Here is a 17,636-nt window from a genome sequence, read left to right as displayed (position 1 = left end):
GCCCCTCCGCTTCTATTGGCCAGCCGATTAGTGACGTCGCTGTGACGCCAAACACACCTCCCCTTTGAAGGAGGGATAGTTCGGCAGTCACAGCGACGTCGCCGAGCAGGTATGTGCGTGTGAAGCTGCCGTAGCGATAATGTTCGCTACGGCAGCTATCACCACATGTCGCATGTGCGATGGGGGCGGGTGCTATCGCGCTGGACATCACTAGCAATTCCTAGCGATGTCGCAGCGTGTAAAGCCTCCCTAAGTGCTGTATTAGTATAGAATAGAATCTATGTGAATTAGCCCTGAAAAGGAATGTTGGTTTAATGTTGCACTAGCAAGTACTGTGACACTATAACAGACTGTTTCTTTTCCAGTAGAAACTCTCCTTACACAATTTCTGGGTACAGTGTGCTGAGCATGGTGTCACCGGGTCTTATATAAATCCGATGATGCTATGCAGTCAGTTAATCACAGTAATGCTAGATGCCAACATGGCTATGGCAATATTGTGATTGGAAGACAATCCCTGTATGTTTAGTGGTTGAAAACCAACAGCAAAACATGTGGGGACTCAAGCATGGCTGCCAAGAAGCAGAGTACTCGATTGAGTATTGAGCATCTTAATGCTCACCCATCACTATTGCTGCAGAATAAGTTTGGAGCCAATCAGATGCCTTCCAGATAGTATTGAATCATGGATAATTAATTATCTGTCTGTATTTCTCAACAGGACACAATTAATTGTGATCAAATCCCCAAGTACATTTGTTGAAATGCCCATGCTTAACTTTAGCCTATGACACGCCCATGGGGTCTGGGGGGTTACTCGTCACCGGTCCGGTGTAGGGGGTGGGATGTCACAGCAGCCAGGCCCGGTTCCGTGACCCCGGTGGTCTCAATAAAAGCTGGGGGGTTATTTACAGGGGAGAATAGAGTTTGAATTCATGACACCACCTGTGGTTTGTGGCTAATACAGGAGGCGCCGCTGCGTAAGTATTCCCCTGGGGCAGATGGTAGCACAACTCCGTTAGTACAGCTCTCCACAGGCAGAGCTCAGGGGTGAGGATGATGAGAGTGGTAGTCTCTGATGTGGCAGTGCGCGAGGGCGATGACGCCGGCAGTGATAAGACAACATAAGGATTGTAGGTAAAGTTCTTTACTCACAGAAATGTCACCGCCTTTGGAGTGAGGAGCTCCGCTGTTATGGGCTCCAGCTGATCCCGGATATTTCGGAGGTCAAGACCGGTGTTCCTTCCGTGTGTCCTTTCTATTGATAATCCCTATACCCCAGCTTCTGGTCAGCGGAATGGGTCCCAGGCACCTGTTGCACTCCCCGCGAGCCCTGGGATCTCCTTTCTTCCTAAGAACCCGGGCCAAACCACTCCAGCTCCAAGCCATGGGCCCCTTGCTCTTCCATGTCCTCTCCCCTTGTATCCTGTTGCCTGTTCCAAGGTCCAGGCTTGACTACTGTGTGATATGACCACTCACTTCCCCTAGCTGTGCCCCTCCCCCTTGGATGCTGAACTAGTGGGTAGGAGGTCCCATACCTCATGATGGCCACCCCCAGCACCTACCCTAGCTCAGTCCCAGTGGAAGGGCAGCTGTGTGTTGTATGAATTGTGGTGTACACCGGTGAATGACCCCCATCTTACCCAAGATGGATACCACACCTCAGCTGAGGTGCAGTACCCTGTGGTGCCTGAAGCCTCAGGGGTGCCACACTCCCCCACAGAGAATCCCAGCATGTCCGCGGGATGGAAAGAAAGCAATACAGTGGAATAACTGCAAAATTTGATATATGCTGTAAAACATTAACATTTCTTCCCTTTATGGGAGGCATGGTTTCTTGAACTTTACAAATTCTTATATCATTTATACTAAGACAAATAAAACCTTTAGTACCATGAGATACAATAAAACATTAGCTTTTTGCACCTTGCGTTGCTCTGACCAAGTGCAACCAATTAGCAGCAAACAAGCAGTATGGGGGACCTGCCTCAAACCCCCAACGTAGGCCCTGGGCGAGCTTAAGAGCGTTCCCAACCACTCTTCGTTGCTTCTGCATGCTCGACAGGTTTTAGGGTCAGGGGTTAATTCTGGTATGGAGCACAACAGGTGCTAACTATTTACAGGGTAATCCAGGCCACACATAGTCCACTGGCCCAGATGTCCATTTCAACACAACATTATACTTTAACGGAAAACACTATGCAGCATTATTCAACTAGTTACAGGGTCTTTATTTCAGCACTTTTACTCCCTCTTGGCTGCTGGTTCCTGAGGGCCTGCTCCTGCCCCCAGGTTCTGTCCACTTGTGGGACATCTCTGGGCATAGTGCCTCACTTTGTCATAGTGGCGGCAAATCGGTTGCCAATTAATGTCATACTGGTCAGGAACTTGGGGCAACTGGTTTCTTCCTCATCGCTGCCAATGGAGGTCATCAGCACTAGAGGCCAGCTCGATGGTCGCTGTTTGTGGAGCCTCTTGCTGAGATTGTACTACCTTGGATAGGGGAGCCATATTTCGGGTGAGCTCCAGGACCTGGAGTCACTATTCAGCGATAGAGTCCCCACTTAGAGTCTGTTCACTATCTCCCACTGCTGTTCTCCCTGCTGACATCACCTCCGTAACCGGAGCCACAATGGACCATTGAGACGCTTTGCTGCGGAGGGACGGTTCTCGCAACACCCAGATCGCCTGATCTTTAAATTCCACATAGCTGAAGTCAGGATTTTGCATAGTCATGATGGACAGCTGGCTTCAGTGCGCATCAGACAGGAGCCCCTCAATGAACTGGTCGGTCAGCAGCCGGTCCTCATCTTGCACAACATCTGAATCCACTTGCCAACAGTCTTCATTGCCTCCTGAAGATTAAGAGCATAGGGCCGTACACTGTCCTGTGCCCTCTGTTTGCACCAGTAGAATCTCATTTTTATCTCGGCTGCCATGCGGGTGTCGAAGGTGCTTCTTAGCTTGTCCAAGATCTGTTTCACGGTTCTTTTATCAGTGTCTGGCCAGGATCTCACCTCCCGCTGAGCTGCATCAGTCAGCTGGCTGATTAGGATGCTAGTCAGCCAGCGGGTATACTCGGAATAAACTATACAGTCTATCCTTGAAGTCAGTCAGGGTATACCATTCCCCTGAATATTGCGATAGCCATGATGCTCCCAGAAGGTAAGGCATTGAGAATGGTATTACCGGTGCAGCGGCTACAGGGACAGCTTGATCCTCCTCCTCAGTGGACATGTCCCTTTTTCCCACCCTTGCCTGGAGATGCGGGGTTTTCTGCCTGTTTCCGTCAGTGGGGAACTTTTCCACATGCTTTCTGGGTTACGCCCACGATGGCATGCCCTCTTCCTTGCCGCACTGTGCGGTCAATGTCGACTGTCATTGTTGACTGAACACTATATACACAGTTTGTTAGGCGCACAGTAACCATCCGTAACGGGCCCGAAATCCTGTTTGTGACGCCAAGTTGATGCACCCATGGGGTCTGAGGGGTTACTCGTAACACCGGGCCGGTGTAGGAAGTGAGATGTCACAGCGGCTAGCCCGGTTCCATGACCCCAGCGGTGTCAATAAAAGATGGAGGCATTATTTACAGGGGATAATAGAGTTTGTATTCGTGACGCCACCCTTGGAATGCAGCTAATACAGGAGCCGCGGCTGCGGGAGTATTCCCCTGGAGCAGATGGTAGCGCAACTCGGTTGGTACAGCTCTCCACAGGCAGAGCTCAGCCCCCGGGGATGATGAGAATGGTAGTTTCTGATGTGGCAGGACGCGAGGGCGACAACGCCGGCAGTGATAGGACAACACAGGGATTGCAGTCAAAGTTATTTACTCACTGAGATGTCACCGCCTTTGGAGTGAGGAGCTTTGCTATTATGGGCTCCAGCCAATCCCAGATAGTTCGGAGGTCAAGGCCAGTGTTCCTCCCATGTGTCCTTTCTATTGGTAATCCCTCCACCCCAGCACCTGGTCAGTGGAACATTTCACGGGCACCTCTTGTGCTCCCCGCGAGCCCTGGGATCCCCCTTCTTCCTAAGAACCCGGGCCAAGCCACTCCAGCTCCAAGCCACAGGCCCCTTGCTCTTCGGTGTCCTCTCCCCTTGTATGCTGTTGCCTGTTCCAAGGTCCAGCCTCGACTATTGTGTGATTGTGACGCCCCTGGACTATCAGGTCATCACAGGGTACTGCACAAACTGCCCTCCCGTACAGTATTCCTCCTCCCTCTTGGTTCTAGGTCCCTACTTAAGTGGTGTTGCCTCCAACAGCAAATCAAATCCTAGAGACACCCTGCACCACACCCACCAGACACACCAGTGGATGGCTTGAGTGGAATATAGTAGCCCACCTGGGGGGTCAGGGAGGGGAGATGAGCAGGGTATTGTGGCGAGGTGCTCAAACCTGTCGAGGAGGACAGCCGGCAGCCTATCACCAGTCCGGGACCAAAGGTACGACGTGGTACACGGACCCTAGGTCAGGGAGTAGCTTCAGGCGACCCGACAATTCACCTGAGGAGAATGAAGCCTTTTTGATCCATTCCCACCCGCTCCAGAATCGGGGCACTAGCGCAACAAGGAGGATAGGACTTTCCAACCCAAAAACGGTCCAGAAAATCCCAAGTGTGAGCCCTGAGAGCAAGCTCCCATACTTAGCCATAGTAAGGAGTGGGGCCCAGCCAGTTCCATGCTACAAGGCCATCAAGTTGAAGTCAAACTAAGTGCCAGGAGGCAGGTCACGGATCACCAGGCAGCACCACTTGGGGACGGGACCCGGACGAGCTCCCCTCAGCAGCAGCGGTACCCAGAGACATGGTTTACCCGGTTGTCAGTGTCTGCTTATGAACTGAGTGAGTACGAAAGTGACCCCTGCACACCACAGCACCCCTCACCGAGCCCCGGGGCATTCCCCCCTACCCGTGGAGAGTTACAATACCAAGCTGCCCCACTTCATCGCCCCGGGTACTCCCAACGGCAGCGGCGGTACTCCCCAATTACCGCGCACCACGGGTGGTGTCACGAACTTTACATCAACTCCCCTGTAAATACCCCCTTTCACTCAAGTGGTCACACGACCCCCGGGTATGGAGACCCTTGAGCCACAACGAACCCGGATCCAAGCAGCTCAGCTGCTTCCACGAGGGTGGCACATGATATGACCACTCACTTCCCCTAACGGTGCCCCGCCCCCCGGGTTGCTAAACTAGTTGGCAGGAGGGCCCATACCTCGTAATGGCCACCCCCAGCACCTACCCTAGCTCAGTCCCGGTGGGAGGGCAGCTGTGTTTTGTATGAATTGTGGTGTACACCGGTGAATGACCCCTGTCTTAATCGGGATGGATACCACACCTCGGCTGAGGTGCAGTACCCTGTGGCGCCTGAAGCCTTAGGGGTGCCACACCAGTATACCACAAAAACACTGGGATTGTAATGTATCAGCATAAAAGAGAAAACAGAAGTTCTTTATGGAGACTTCCCTACCAGACGTCTCACAACAGCTTTAATTGATTATCCACCTCAAACAAATGACATAATTTACAGATATTTAAAAAAAAAAAAATAATGCATTTACTTTACACATTTTGAAATGGTCTTCAAGCAAAACAGAAAATTAATACTATGGTGCTCATACCTTATCACATGCTCTTAAAAGTGATCCATACAGATTAGATAGCCAAATCCAAAATTTAAAGGGGTTATCCGACTTATTTTGCTTTTTTTTATTATTTCCCTATTGGGCTCCATTGGGGCAGGAAAGTAGATAGTGAGCACTTACCTGCCCTGCTGTCAGCCCCTCTCCCCAGGCTCAGAGTGGTCATGTGACCGCTCTTGCTGCGATTTTGCTACTTCCAGTCATTTTATGTCAACATGGGCAGGACCATGTTGACATGCAAATCTGGGAACAGCATGTTGCCGCCCTGCTGGGCGGGTACAATGTGTGGAGTTCCCGCCCCCTTCCCTGCCCCTCCCACACATTCCCCCGCACCCCGTACTCTGCCCACAACCTCCCCCCGCACCCCGTACTCTGCCCACAACCTTCCCCTGCACTGCTGTGGGGTGCATGACCTGGGGGAGGGGCCTGGCAGCAGCTGCCGTGGTGTCAGCGCCAGCACCGGGCCCCCTGCTCAGGATCGCACATTCAAAAGTACCAGTATCACAGATCACAGATGCCGATGTATTTGAAAGCGTTGATGAGATCCCTCTCATTCCTCTCAGCTGCTTCTCATCGCTGCCCATGCAGTCTGTGTCTGACAGTTCAGGACAGCCGTGACGTCACTACTGTGCTGATATGGCCAGAGCACAGACAGCGTGCGAACGTGCAGGAGCGGCAGGGACCGAGGACGGGTGAGTATGTATTCCCTACATGTGTTCCCTATGGGGGTAGGGGAGGGTCGGTGCAGAGCGCCGTGTGTGTGTGTGCGGTGCAGAGCCCTAAATGTGTGCGGTGCAGTGTCCGATGTGTGTGTGCGGTGCAGAGTCATATGTGTGTGTACGGTGCAGAGCCACATGTGTGTGTGCGGTGCAGAGCCATATGTGTGTGTGTGTGGTGCAGAGTCATATGTGTGTGTGTGGTGCAGAGCCCTATGTGTGTGTGCAGTGCAGAGCCATAAGTGTGTGTGCGGTGCAGAGCCATATGTGTGTGTGCGGTGCAGAGCCCTATGTGTGTGTGCGATGCAGAGCCCAATGTGTGTGTGTGGTTCAAAGCCCTATGTGGGTGTGCGGTGCAGAGCCCTATGTGTGTGTGGGGCAGAGGCATATGTGTATGTGGTGCAGAGCCATATGTGTGTGTGCGGTGCAGAGCCATATGTGTGTGTGCGGTGCAGAGCCATATGTGTGTGTGCGGTGCAGAGCCATATGTGTGTGCGGTGCAGAGCCATATGTGTGTGTGCAGTGCAGAGCCATATGTGTGTGTGCAGTGCAGAGCCATATGTGTGTGTGCGGTGCAGAGCCATATGTGTGTGTGCGGTGCAGAGCCATATGTGTGTGTGCGCGGTGCAGAGCCATGTGTGTGTCTGCGCGGTGCAGAGCCATATGTGTGTGTGTGCGGTGCAGAGCCATATATGTGTGTGCGGTGCAGAGCCATATGTGTGTGTGCGGTACAGAGTCTGATATGTGTGTGATGCAGAGCCATATGTGTGTGTGGTGTGCAGAGCCCGATGTGTGTATGGGGTGCAGAGCCCTATGAGGGGCTGTTATTTGCAATGCTGTAGTAATAACAGGTCAGTGCCGGGGCAGAATACTGACAGGGAATGTGTGTGCAGGGGGCAGGCAGAGGGCTGGCAGGGGGCGAGGCTGGACAATGAGGCTGGGCATAGGGCAGGGCTGGCAGGGGGCGGGGCTGGACACTGAGGCCGGGCGGTGCCAGCTGTGACTGGGAGGTTTAGCACAGGAAGTTATCATGTTTGCTTGTGCTGAATGTAAACAAAGAGCAGCAGAGAATAAAGGAATAATTCAAGAGGAACAAAAGTTAGAAAACAAAAAATAACAATGTAGGGGTGTTTTACATGACAATACAGCACAGATTAGCTTAACAAACATTTTTGAGTTTATGTCGGACAACCTTTAAGTCTGAGACTTTCATGTGGTTCCAGGTTTAGGCTATGTTCATATGTCTGTTTTCTTTTGTTTGTTCAGTTTAGAAAAAAATAAAGAAAAGTCGGAGATGCAGAACTTTTTCTTCCATCCCAAAAAACAAACAAATACAAAGCAAACAGACCTCATCCAAATCAATTCCATTTGACACAAGAATTCAATTTTATCTTTCCATTTTTCTGTTCTAAACGGAACAAACAAATGGAAACGATAAATGGACATGTAAGCAGAGGCTTAAAACTTTTATTTTTTTTTACTCACATATAGCGCTATTAATTCCACAGCGCTTTATATCTTGCACCAAACGTCATAGTACATGATAATGAGAAATATTACAAGAGAGCGTCAAATCGAAACCAAGGGAAAAATTGGGAAAATATACCCTGCTGTAACTAAATAAAAGCATTGTGCATATAAACATAGGGGGATTAGTAAACACTTTCAAAAAAGCATAAAGCTATCCCAACAACGACAAGGTGTACTCAGTCAGGACAGTACCTACACTCTCTAATATTAAAACCTTATCATGGGTCTAAAATAGGCCTCAATGTGAATAAGGGCTGAGAGTAACCGGGTCCCAACAGGACAAACAGTCAGGGGATGCACAGAATGAAATGTCCAGCTGCCTAAGAGGGAGGGCAACACCCTGTTTGTACTGAATACAAAAAAACTACATCATTTTTTTGTTTTTATATCAATTCAACAAATGACTGACTGTTTAACCCCTTAAGGATGAAGCCAGTTTTGTACTTAATGCCCAGGCTATTTTTTGTAATTTTGACCAGTGGCCCTTTATAAGGCAATAACTCTGGAACACTTAAATGGATTCCGGTGATTCTGAGATAGTTTTTTTGTGACATGTTGGGCTTCATGTTAGAGGTAAATGTAGGATGATATTTTTTTATTTTGTGACAAAATCTGAAATTTGAGAAAAAAAATTAAAATTTTTCAAACTTTTAATTTCTATGCCCAAAAACCAGAGAGTTATGTCACACAAAATAGTTAATAAATAATATTTCCCACTTGTCTACTTTAGATCAGCGCAATTTTTTAAACAAAATTTTTTGGGGTTAGGAAGTTAGAAGGGTTCAAAATTCATCAGCAATTTCCCCTTTTTTCAACAAAATTTACAAAACCATTTTTTAGGGACCACATCACATTTGAAGTGACTTTGAGAGGCCTAGGTGAAAGAAAATACCCAAAAGTGACACCATTCTAAAAACTGCACCCCTCAAGGTACTCAAAACCACATCCAAGAAGTTTATTAACCCTTCAGGTGCTTCACAGGAACTAAAGTAATGTGGAATGAAAAAAAATAAAATTAACACTTTACCTAAAAATGTTACTTTAGCACTAATTTTCTTACTTTTTCAAGAGGTAAAACCAAAAATTGGACCTAACACTTTGTTACCCACTTTCTTATGAACGCGCTGATACCCCACATGTGGTCATAAACCTTTGTTTGGGTAAATGGGAGGGCTTGGAACGAAAGGAGCAATATTTGAATTTTGGAAAGCAAAGTTGGCTGAAACAGATTGCGGGCACCATGTTGCATTTAGAGATCCCCTAAGGTACCTAAACAGCAGGAACCCCCCTCAAGTGACCCCATTTTGGAAACTAGATCCCTTAAGGCTTCTGTCGAGGGGTAAAGTGAGCATTTTGGACACACAGGTACTTCACAGATTTTGATAACGTTACGTTGTCATTTTGAAAATTGTCATTTTTTTCTCAAAAATGTTGCTTTAGCATCAATTTTCTCACTTTTTCAAGAGATAATTTCAAAAATTTTACCCACATGTGTGTTACCCACTTTTTTATGAGCGCGGTGATACCACACATGTGGTCTGAAACCTTTGTTTGGACAAATGGGAGGGCTTGGAACGAAAGGAGCAATATTTGAATTTTGGAAAGAACTGAAGTCCTCAGTGGTTGATATCTTTTAATGGCTAACTGAAAAGATGGTAATAATTGCAAGCTTTCGAGACTACTCAGGTCTCTTCATGAGGCATGGTATAACACAAAATCTGAAGAGTCACATATTTATACACGACAGGACTTAGCATAGTGCAGTAAAAAAAAACAAAAAACAACAAAAACAAGTTATATAAAACAGAACTCTCTCTATGGCAGGGGGGCAAACTGTTGTGGCCATAAATTTTGCTGCAGTTCAGTGTGAAAGTTTTATTGTCCTTTGATAAGGGTCTGGTCCAGGCTGTGACACGCTCGGATGCTCCATTCAAGGCACAAAAGCATCTAAACCATCCGAGCATGTCACAGCCCTGGACCAGACCCTTATCAAAGGACAATAAAACTTTCACACTGAACTGCAGCAAAATTTATGGCCACAACAGTTTTCCCCCCTGCCATAGAGAGAGTTCTGTTTTATATAACTTGTTTTTGTTGTTTTTTTGTTTTGTTGTTTTTTTTTTACTGCACTATTCTAAGTCTTGTTGTGTATAAATATGTGACTCTTCAGATTTTGTGTTATACCATGCCCGATGAAGAGACCTGAGTAGTCTGGAAAGCTTGCAATTACTACCATCTTTTCAGTTAGCCATTAAAAGGTATCAACCACTGAGGACTTCAGTTCTTTTAAACAATTTTTTTTTATCTCTACTGGCTAACATGGTACAAAGATATATTTTACTTGTATCAATTTTGGAAAGGAAATTTGGCTGAAAAAGATTGCGGGCACCATGTCGCATTTGGAGGACCCCTAAGGTACGTAAACAGCAAAAAAACACCACAAGTGACCCCATATTGGAAACTAGGCCTCTCAAGGAATTTATCTAGATGTTTGGGGAATACCCTGAACCCCCAGGTGCTTCACAGAAGTTTATAACGTTGAGCCATGAAAATAAAAAAATAAAATTTTACCACAAAATTGTTACTTTAACCAGGTAGCTTTTTTTTCTCAAGGGTAACAGGAAATAAATCACCATGAAATTTATTGTGCAATTTCTCCTGAGTTTGGTGATATCTTATATGTGGTGGAAATCAACTGTTTGGGCACACGGCAGGGCTCGGAAGGGAAGGAGTGCAATTTGACTGCAAAATTGGCTGCAATCAATAGCGGACACCATGTTGCATTAGGAGAGCCCCTGAGGTGCCTAAACAGTGGAGGTCCCCCACAAGTGACCCCATTCTGGAAAATAGACCCCTCAAGGAATTTATCTAGATGTTTGATGAGTACCCTGAACCCCCAGGTGCTTCATAGAAGTTTATAATGTTGAGCTGTGAAAATAAAAAAATACATTTTTACCACAAAATTGTTACTTCAACTAGATAGCTTTTTTTTTAACAAGAGTAAAAGGAAAAAAAGCAGCATAAAATGTATTGTGCAATTTCTTCTGAGTATGCTGATACCTTGTGTGGTGGAAATCAACTGTTTGGGTGCACAGCAGGGCTCGGAAGGGAAAAAGTGCCATTTGACTGAACATTTGGCTGGAATAATTAGTGGACGCTATGTCGCTTTTGGAAAGCCCGTAAGGTGCCTAAATAGTAGAGGTCCCGCACAAGTGACCACATTCTGGAAATAAGACACCTCAAGGCTTTTATCTAGGTGTATATTGAGCATTTTGAATCCACGAATACTTCCCAGAAATTGATAAGCTTAGGTTGCCATATTGAAAATTTTCATTTTTTTTAGAAAAACTTTTCTTTAGCATCACATTTCTCACTTTTTCAAGAGGCCAAAGCAAAACATGGACCCCACAGGTTGTTATCCAATTTCTTTTGAGTGCAGGGATACCCCATATGTGGCCAAAAACCTCTGTTTAGATAAATGGGAGGGCTTGGAACGGATGAAGCCCCATTTGAATTTTGGAAAAGTTGAAATAAATTGTGCGCACGATGTAACATTAGCAGGGCCTCTTGGGTACCTATACATCAGAAACCCCCCACAAGTGACCCCATTTAGGAAACTGGACCCCTCAAGGATTTTATTCAGGAGTATAGTAAGCATTTTGAATCCACAGGTACTTCACAAAAATGTTGCTGCAGGAATAATATTCTCACTGTTAAGCTATGTGTCCATGATCCAGCGACACGGTGTCTAGTACACAGTGTCAGCCTTCCTGCAGAGATGTGAGTGTTGTCCACGGGAGAACGCAGCTGCCCGTGCCCACGTTTGGGTTTAGGCTGCTGTGGACTTTAGTTCTATTCTACCCGCAGAGAACACTCATCTCCGCAGCATAAATTGACATGCTGAGGCTCAGTAAGCTGCACCACAGGTCGGTTTATGCTACGGACAAAAGAAGCACAGTGGGTATGAGATTTCTAAAAATCCTTCCACTGTGCTTCTACTGCACAATGCAGCGTTATGGATGCAGGTAAAACACTCTGCGCCCAAAACGCTGCAAACCCTGATTGTGGGCACACAGCGTAAAATGCTACAGTGGATGAATGGATAGATGTCAAACATATATAACGTCCCACCCCCTGCATATTCTAAGCTGGCGCCCTTTAGTGCCTTTCATGTGGCACTAAAGGATGCCTAGCCTTGTATTTAGCCCAAAAAGAAAAAAAATAATTAAAATAAATGACGTGGGGTCCCCCCTATTTTTGATAGCCAGTTAGGGTAAAGCAGACAGCTGTAGCCTGCAAACCACAGCTGACAGCTTCACCTTGTCTGGTGATCAATTTGAAGGGCTCCCCAAGCTGTGTTTTTTTTTTTTATTATTTATAAATAAATAATTTAAAAAAAAAAAACAAACGTTGGCTCCCCCCAAATTAGATCACCAGCCAAGGTGAAGCTGACAGCTGGGTCTTGTATTCTCAGGGTGGGAAGAGCCATGATTATTTGACTCTTCCCAGCCTAAAAATAGCCGCACCCGCCCCAGAAGTGGCGCATCCATTAGATGTGCCAATCCTGGCGCTTCTCCCCAACTCATCCCGTTGCCCTGGTGCGGTGGTAAACGGGGTAATAAATGGGGTTGATACCAGATGTGTAATGTCACCTGGCATCAAGCCCAGCAATAAGCGATGTTACGGCATCTATTTGATACCAGACATAAGTAATTGACAGTAATAAAAAAAAAAAAAAAATTGACAACAAAAAAATAATTTATTTGAAAAAACACTCCCCAAAATATTCCCTCTTTCACGAATTTATTGAAAAGAAAAAAAAATCGGGTCCCTGCTGTAATCCATTGTGAAAGTCCCGCGGCGATTCTGGACCTTCTAGAATAAGGGGGGCACATTCAGGGAACGTATCCCCCATTTTCTAGGAGTGCAGACCCTCCATTTGAGGAGAGTGGGTGCAAAGAATCTGCACCCACCCTCCCCGGGTCACAGCTGCAGAGTGCGAGCAGCCGGCACAGCGTCTCTGAAAGCAAACCAGGAAGCTGAGCTGACAGCCGCACTCTGCACGTGTGACCAGCGTTCACTGTGAAGGAGGAGGGGGGCCGCGGGGATCAGAACTGAGACAGGTACGGGGGACACCGGGGAACACCGGGGTGGGAATAGGGGGTGACCTGGCAGGACATGGGGAGCAGTTTTCTGTCATATGTGTCATAGCACATGCGACAGAAACCAGAGAAATGCGGCCGGCGCACCAGCTGAGACCCCGGAAATTTTCCGACTCTGGGGGGCGCAAGACCCTTTTTTCCGACAGCCATTAAAAAGCGGCGGTTTGGAGGAAGTACCCTAATTTGTCGCCGTTAAAAGGCGTATCGGTGGTCGTTAAGGGGTTAAATTAGATTTTATGTGAGATTGTTTACATATATACATAAATATTAGTGATGGGTAAATACTAACTGTTCGTGTTCGGATAATGCTTACCGAATACAAAGTATTATTCCAGTATTCGTTACAACAAGAAAAATGCTCAGGTCCCTAGTGACTTGCATTAGGTTCATTATTTGTGATGAATAGTGGAATAATACTTTGGGATTCGTTACGAATAATCTGAACTCGAATTGTTACTATTTGCCCATGACCAATAAACATATTTATTAAAAATAAAAAATGTATCAATTTTCACAGGTCCCTGGACTTTTTACACTCATCTGAGAATCTGTTTCCCCCACGGATATGGGGTACTCGGTTCCGGGCAGTGTCTCTCTTGGGAATGTCACGATGATGGCCGTTACCCGGTTCCGTGCCCTGGGCCCTTTTTGTAATGGGGGTATTTATAGGGGAGAATATAATAATGTTCACATGTAACGCCACTTGCGGTGTTGTGGCTAAGTGTAGGGAGCCGCCGCTGCAGAATGTCTCTACTGGGCCTGATGGTATTGGCAGCTAGAATGGTAGTCCCTCCGCAAGTAGGGTTTTGCCCCAGAGGGAGTATGGTGCAGTGAGCGTCGGAAGAAGGTAGTCCACGCAGGTATTCAGTGCAACTGGTTTACTCACTGTTGAAGATGTTAACTGGTTGCCCGAGGCTGGCTGGTTTCGCCTCCAGGTCCCCTTCGTCCCAGTGCCAGTTTGGTTCTCTGGTTCCTTCTTCCCCTGAACCTGTCTCTGGTAAATGGGTCCCCGTGGTATAGAACAACTGGGGGTCCCCGTTCTGTGGTTTGTCCACTTCTGTCGCCTGACGGTAGCGTGAACCCTGTGGGGTTGGAGTCTCTGGTCCTTTCCCCGGTTCTCCCTTTGCTACTGAGTCTTTGGATTCTTTAGGGTCAGCAAGGTCCACGATGGTCCCCTTGCTGTGCAGGTATTAACAGGTCGGTTTGAAGCTCTTTCCTGTCCTAGGGTCCTGTACCCCTTCGGTGCGTAGTTCCGGGAGAACTCCACCGGCAACCACTTCTCCTGGGTACCAGGTCACCGTTAACCCAAGTCAGGATGTCACTTCGCTTCCACCTTCACCCTCCTGCTGTCAACTCTCAACTGACTACTCTCCACAGTCTGCCCTTCCCACCTGGTCAGCTAGTGGACTGGATTGGCTCCACCTCTAGGTGGCCATCCATTGGTCTGACCCTAGCTAAGTACCATTGTATGGGGGATTGTTTGGGAAAACTGGGATTACCTGGGTTTTGTGGTACCGGCACTGTGGTTCTGGGTCCGTAAGGGGGTAGGCCCTGCATTATCGTGGGGATGCAGAACCTTGTAGCACCCTGATGGTTTCAGGGGTGCTACAAATCTACATTAGCAGCAATACACTGACTCAAACCCTATCCTTTGTATTGAAGCGTCTAAGGCGCATGTGCAAAGTTATTGTGAAGGGAGGAGATGGGTCAGCTGTGACATCAAACATTAAAGAGGTGGTTCACTACTCACCATTAGTGGCCACATCCCTGTAATAGAGAAGGCATTTTTTAAATACCTTGTTTAGCCAATTCTGCCTGTGAGTGGTGCTATTGTGGTCCGCTCATCCCCATGAAGTGACTCCCCTGAGGGTCCATGACCTCTGGATTCTGGTGATGTCATGTCATCTTCCAGTTGACTTGACATCAATGAGGCTAGACACAGTCTTCCTGGTCGGTGGGCGGCATTTCATCAAGGTGGCTGATCAAGGTATTTAGAAAAAAGCCTTCCCTATCAGTTTTACAGGGATGTGACCACTAATGCAGAGTGGTGAACGACCTCTTTAAGGCCCTGTGTGCACTGTGCACACTGCATTTTTGATGCAGATTTCCTGTGGTTTTGGGTGCAGAATTGCTGCGGAAATGGTGCAGTTTTTGTTCATAAACTTCATGAATTCCTTCCTGAGCAAAGTCTATGAGAAATCCAAAATGCTGTGCGTACGTTGCTGCTTTTTTCCTTACAGGTTTTGCTGCAGATTTTCTACAGGTCCCTGTGTTTTCCCCTGTGTTTTGCCATTGATAATCTTATATGTTAATGTTAATAATAAACGCAGGGACAAAACCGCACCAAAACGCAGTAACAACGTATGCTTTTTTTATGCGTTTTTTTTAGCCAGAGGAGCATTTTTCTGCCAGATGGTGCGTTTTTTGCTGAAGAAACATATCTGCAGTGTGCGCACAGGGCCTAAGGTTGGTTACTTGTCATTGTAATGATGCTGGGGATGATAGTAAAAGTGCTGAAAATTCTTCCTGAAAGGCCAGAATCTATGAGTCTAAAATAACCATGTCGGCCAGTGTAAAATTTGCAATATAACTAATTTTATTTTTTTTTTAATACATTATGCGATATGGAAAAAAAATGCTAAGATTTTTAAAAAATACATATATTTTAATACAAAAAGTCCTGATTTAAAAATACATTATTTTCCAACAATATAATTTTAAATGAGTAGTAAAGGTCATTGCATCTGTCTGCAAGAATGTTTGTCCTTAAGCATTGTAGTTTCATGTGTTTTTAATGTTTATTCTTACAAATCGCTCCAGCTGAGGGACGCCGTGTTACCAGGCACACAATTTTTTGCCATTTAGGCCGGTTTCACACATCCGGCTTTTTGCCGTTTTGCCGGATGCGGCGCTCTCCCGTACAGTTAATACAGTACAGTGACAGCGCAACAAGCGCCGGTCACATGCTGTCATGTGACCGGCGCATGTGACCCGGAAGTTACAGCGCTGTCATTGTACTGTATTAACTGTACGGGAGAGCGCCGCATCCGGCAAAACGGCAAAAAGCCGGATGTGTGAAACCGGCCTTAGTCGTCGATGATTCGTGGCAATGAGTCAAATAATGGCATTATTAGCAGCAATGCAACACAGAGATGCCAAACAAGTTCTTTCCTTTTGAAAGCGAGAAAAAACCTACCGTAGCAAGTTAAATTGTGGAATTAGCTGTGGTTTTCTAAAGTCTTTGTGAGTCACGCCATAAGCACTAATAATGATATACCATAGATAATTTAATAGCCAATTAAATATTTACTGTGGGTTTTATAAACTTCCTGTGTGGTGAGACAGTCGTGCTATTAAGAAATGTAACTTTGAAGCCGTCGAGAGTATTAGTGAAGATTGCCCAGTATAATCCAGCACAGATATGTCTGCACAGAAAACCATCGCATAACACAACCCACACAATGCAGTGGAGCTAATCAATACTTACATGGCTTATATCTCACTAAGATAAGTAATCATTTATTGAACATAATACAATCCAGCCAATTATGTATACTCATTCCGAGTGCATCAAAAACATTCTCCGACTACAGAATTCAGAATGGTTCCTGTCCGTTTCGAGGACGTCTTCCTGAGACATGCGAGCTACAATATAGCAAATTGTTACAGAGCCAGATTAAACACACTGAAACATAAATTGACAAACTCATTACTGTATTTACTACTTAACACTATAATAATAAAAAAAATCTAAACTTTCCACAAAAGACCTAGTGTAGAACCTCGATCGATGAGACGGTACTACAGGATATATAGATGATTAATCTTTATAAAGTGATTAATACTGAAATATGTATATTGCAGTATAAACTGATCTCATTGTGCAACCAATCAAAAAGACATGATAAAAAATATATTAAATATAGGGACCCCCATACAGCAGTATGAAAAGTCATACTAGGCAAATTCTAGCCCAGATTGGTCAATAAAACCATTGCACAGACTCAAACTGACATATATATATAAGCAAGAGAACGAGAGTAAAAGGGTGCCAAAAAAGTGAATATAATTTTATTGTTTACAATCATAAATGTGCGACCAGCAAAAAAAAAGGATAAAATCACAGAGGGGTGTGAAAATACATAATCAGGACCGCCAGAATGAATGGTATTGAGGGGTGACCAGTTACATGAATAAAGCAAACAGGGGAAATATCAGAGCGAATATTATGAAGACAATACATATAAAGTGCATGTGCATGAATGCATATAAATAGCCCGCTCAGACACCCCCAATGCATAAATAGAGTCTGGTACAATCATATAAATAAGGCAGCATGTACAGAATAAAGTGGCCAGTGCATATTAAAGTGGCCAGTGCACGATCCTGAATATGCAAAGAAGAGGCTCCCCCATACCCCACCAACGTACGTTTCGCCTATTTGAGCGCCGTGCTCAAGTTCGGCTTCCTCAGAGAGGGAGAAGGCAGCACATATTCTCCCTCCCTGTATTGTCTTCATAATATTCGCTCTGATATTTCCCCTGTTTGCTTTATTCATGTAACTGGTCACCCCTCAATACC

Source organism: Anomaloglossus baeobatrachus, chromosome 2 (assembly GCF_048569485.1).
Source record: "Anomaloglossus baeobatrachus isolate aAnoBae1 chromosome 2, aAnoBae1.hap1, whole genome shotgun sequence".
In the NCBI taxonomy this organism is placed as follows: Eukaryota; Metazoa; Chordata; class Amphibia; order Anura; family Aromobatidae; genus Anomaloglossus; species Anomaloglossus baeobatrachus.
This window is presented reverse-complemented; position numbering follows the sequence as displayed.